The sequence below is a fragment of the Mesitornis unicolor genome, unplaced genomic scaffold (genome assembly GCF_000695765.1).
Source record: "Mesitornis unicolor isolate BGI_N332 unplaced genomic scaffold, ASM69576v1 scaffold9285, whole genome shotgun sequence".
NCBI classification, from domain to species: Eukaryota; Metazoa; Chordata; class Aves; order Mesitornithiformes; family Mesitornithidae; genus Mesitornis; species Mesitornis unicolor.
In genome coordinates, this window is record NW_010187478.1 from 4,904 (window position 1) to 9,891 (window position 4,988).

General features: G+C 36.9%; 1 pseudogene; it reads right to left on the reverse strand.

Moving 5' to 3' along the window:
• Window positions 1-4,245: 4,245 nt before the first annotated feature.
• On the reverse strand, window positions 4,246-4,507 carry LOC104541403 (annotated as a pseudogene).
• Window positions 4,508-4,988: the final 481 nt, after the last annotated feature.

Here is a 4,988-nt window from a genome sequence, read left to right on the forward strand (position 1 = left end):
CTTGTTGAACTTCATGAGGTTGGCATGGGCCCACCTCTCCAGTCTGTCAAGGTCCCTCTGGAAGGCATCCCTATCTTCCAGCGTGTCAACTGCACTACTCAGCTTGGTGTTGTAAGCATATCTGGTGAGGGTGCACTCAATTCCACAGTCCATGTTGCTGACAAAGATGTTAAACAGTACTGGTCCCTGTACTGATCTCAGAGGAATGCCACTCATCACTAGTTTCCATTTAGACATCAAGCCACTGACCACCACTCTTTGAGTGCAGCCATCCAGCCAATTCCTTATCCACAGAGCAGTCCATCCATTGAACCCATGTCTTACCAATTTAGAGACCAGGATGTCATGTGGAATGTCATGTTGAATGCATTGCTCAAGTCCACACAAATGATGTCAGTTGCTCTTCCCTTGACCACTGATGTTGTAATCCAGACATAGAAGGCCATCCCATTTGTCAGGCATGATTTGCCCTTGGTGAAGCCATGTCACCAATCACCTTCTCACTGTTCATGGGCCCTAGCAGAGCTTCCACAATCTTGCCAGGCACAAAGGCGATACTGACTGGCATGTAGTTCCCTGGGTCTTCCTTCTTCCCTTTTTGGAAATAGGGGTTATGTTTCTCCTTTTCCAGTAAGTAGAGACTTTATTGGATTGCCAGAATTTTTCAAATGTAATGGAAAGTGGTTTACCAACTTCATACACCAGTTTTCTTGGCATCTGTGGATGTAAACCATCATGTCCCATGAACTTGTGCACTTTCAGGTTCTTCAGCTGGTCTCAAACCTGATCTTCACATATCATGGGCAGTGCTTACTTCTCCCTGTCCCTGCCTTTTACTTCTGCAACTTAGTGAATGTGATTAAAGCCCTTGCCAGTGAAGACAGAGGCAAAAAAGTAGTTTTGGTACTTGTTGGCTGCCAGAAGTAATTCCAGGAATGTGAAAATTACTACTTGGCAATGTTTAGTAGTATTATTTTACATTTAACTATAAAAACAGTTGTATTTTTCAGAAAGTTCTATGTAACTACCGCATTTCAAAATGTACGACTTACTATAAAAAGTTAACTTGTTCTGTAAGATGTAGCACAGACCTGGCATGAGAATTTCAGCATCAGAAAGCTTAGACAGTGGGGGAATAAGATGTATTGCATTTAGATCTCACAGCAAGTGAGCACCATATATCTGACCCAACAGGTAGAGAAACAGTTGAAAACAGTTCCATGCAAAAAACAGCTCTTGCAACAGCACTGTGCTATTTATACATTTTTAAATGTAATCTGGTTGATTATATCATATTTCCATTCTAGTTTATTTTACAGAATCAGAGATTTTGGAATACCTCAGACCTTTTCTGTGTACAGCATCAAAATGCTGCATGCTTTAGCTAACCACTACAAAAGTAGTAGAGGTGCAATGGTCAACAGCAACCTAAAAGGATGTAAAAACAAAATGTAAAAAAGAAAGGAGTATGGTAAACAGGAAATAGTTTATAGTCAGCACAGGTTCTTTTTAATAGCAAAGAGTCACCTTGCTTCCAATTTTAACTAGACAGGTCACATTTTCTACTGAAATAGGCACGACTTCACTACACCTGTGAAACTAATCCATTTTATACTAGCAGAAAGTATGTCCCTAGACTTGATTTCCAATGCCATGACAATAAAATAAGGCCTTATGTGGTCAAGTAATTAAAACCAAGCCACTGTAAAATATTCAGTAAATACAACAAATCAGCCTATGCTGACAAGATATTATCTTGCACACAAAAAATACCCATATTTATGCACTTCCAAAGATCTCTAAAGAAGAATTGTATTGTTTTACATGTAAAATCTGCTGACAGAATTATATGTTGGCTTGCAGGTAAGCTTACTGTTTGACTGTAGTTTAGGTGCTTATTTTTTTTTTTCATAATAGAAGTATTCTAATTAACCAGTGTCTCTGTTGAATCAATATTCTTTGAGAGACATTGTTACACAGAAGGCACTGAATATGCTAGAATGTCTCAAAGGAAGATAAACAGCTATTAGTAACTTTAGATGACGTTCGAAGACATTGACAGACACTATTAATCTTGTAATTAAAGTGCTAGGTACTGACATTCTTCTTTACCCTTGATAAAGCAAATATTCTGTGTCTTTATCAGTTATTACTAACATCTTCATACCACCTTTGTAGGAGCATTTAAACTCAGGACATTGTTTATTGTACTGTAATGAAAATACTACTGGATGGCTGTTGTGTCCTCTTCACTTTCACAGATTTTCACTATCAGTTTTATCATTAAATGAACGATATTGCTTATGTTAGATGTACCATTAGAACTGATGCTCTAAGAAACAACTCTCTCAAAGATGCACTTTTGTTTCAGATCACAAAATAAACATCTAGTACTATCAAAATAAACTGGATATATTTAACCAAAATGGTATGACATACTTGCCACACTACATAGGCATAATGCATTCAGTATCAGGAGATTCTGCAAAGAAGTTTTTCATCAGCCTATACACCTAGCTACATTCAGTACAGACAATTAACTGCTTTACAGAACACCATCAGATGGCAAGCATAATGAGTGTATTTTACTTCTAGAGACATCACCTGAAAGCAACAAGAGTAGCATAGTGACATGGTACACCTTAATACCAGAATCCTAACAGCAGTAGAGGTGAGTGGTTACCAAGTACGCCAGTACCATTAGATCACATGATAATATATCATGTTGCATACAACTTTTTTTAAATGGACGAGAAATGTGGGAAACTGTAACTCTGAAGAATGCTTTGCCTTTTCAACTTGGAATATAAATTAATCCACTGCTATTTACTTTAAACATAAGTTATGTACCTATGTGACCATCCAGACGTACATAAATAAATATCATATAGTTTAACCTATGAGATAATTTGTGAACTTCTAAAATGTTTTAACGCTGATCTGTAAATCCAAAACTTTCTCTGCATTAAAACCCTCTGTGGGCTGCAGGGTCAAGCATTCTGCTCCCAGAACCTTATAAAGATTATTATCCACAATATTGTCAGACTAGTCATTATATCAATCACTTTACTAGTCATAAACCTTGTAAGAGATGTTCCTCCAGTCTAAATAACTGTTAGCAACATTAACTTCCTCATGTTCCTAAAAAGCTACACCATTCTTCTTTTATTTATACACAAATCTTTTAAGAATATTATCTTTACTCCACATGGCTTGAATTAGTTAAAATCTCCATTCAAGATATCATCACCTAGTTTAATAGCTAGTTAAAACATGGAGAAGAGCATAGAGATTACTTCAAAGAAATTCAGCACATGATTTAAGTATGTACCTTGCCTTATGAAAGAAAATTTTCATCTAGAAAATCTAGTATCTAAATTTTTCAGTAGTTCTGTTAAATGAATCACATTTAATCTCTGAGAGAATATAAAAGCATGCCATATGCTAAATGTGGTTTTAAAATGTGGTATTTCTTTTTGGATTCCTTCTGCAATAAGGATGCTAATTTGAAAGACTTTTTTTGAAAGACTAATTTGTACAAGCAAAGCAAATACAGAAACTGAAAAAGTGGTGTGTTATTGTTTCAGGTGCCACTTGTCAGTACACCTTTCAAATAAAATACAACTTTTCTGTGTATATTCTGTTTTGATTTATGTACTGAAAAACAAATTTTTCTTTCCCATATCCTTTTGATATTTTTTTTGCTACTTGTGAGAGCCTGAAAGGGCAAATGTTTCAAACACTGTGGTAGGACAGGTCCTGCATAACAAAAGCTGCAATTTCTGCTCTGCAAGAAGAAGAAAAGAAGTGCTGGAAGCAGAGGCTCCTGTCTGTCCCAGGACTCACAATGTGCAGGTCTGTGTTGCCAGGCAAGCTAAAGTAGGGAAGGGGCTCACAACTTTCCCCATGCTCCTAAATAATGTAGCAGTTTGCAATACATCATCTTTATTGGCCAAGAGCTAATAAAGAATAATTTTGAAACAGAAATATTTTGCATTTATTCTACCAAGACCTCCATAATAATATTTATTGTGTCTGGAATAAAACCAACAAACAGCAAAAATAAGTAGCACAAATCTTCTTGTCAACAATACGGGCGTGTATCTTGGCCTGGGGAATCACACAGTGGATACCATTTCAGATTAATTTCAGATAATTCAGAAATCTATATCTCAGATTAAAACACTTCTCCCAGCTTTTTTCCAAGAAACAGAGCAGCCTGTATCTTCAACAGCAGATGAAAACTCACCTTATTACAAAGTCATGACTATCAATCTCTTTTCCACATCCACTGCCCAGAAGGATGCCAGAATTCCCAACAACCGCACAGGTTTTGAATCGGCGATTCTTCATTGGGGAAACTTCGGGGAGAAGGCTGTGCAAATCCTCAGAAATGTTTAGGGTGCGACGTCTGTCCAGTACATAATGGATTACATCTCCTGGCTTGAGGCTGCTTTTGACCACTGAGACATCTCTTTCAGCATCCAAGAATCGAAGAATGTTCTTTCTGGATTGACAGAAAAATGCACAGTTAAAACTCAATGCTCACAACTCACCTGGAGTTTATCTAATAGTAATACAGACTGTACAGAGCATACAACACAAAGCAGAAGGCAGACAGTGTCAGACAGACTAAGGTAATTTCCCATGCTCTAGGATGGAACTAGAGCAAAGCTGCTAGGACAGAGATCAAATCTTGCTTACAATATAACATGGAAATACTACAGTGGTAGAGCTTAATGACTTCCTACAGACAAAGGCACTGAGAGACCAAGAGACAATGACTTTAGAAACTGGAAGACATACTATTTTTTAGGATTTTACAAAAGTTTGGAACAAACATATTTGAAAAAGGACATAATTTTGGTTTCATAGAAACAGTTAAATACATGATTTAGGAAATAAATGCTTCACTACAATCTAATCTCTCACAAATCAGCTTGGTTCAGGAATGGGCATGTTTTCTTACAGATTTGTATTTCACCATA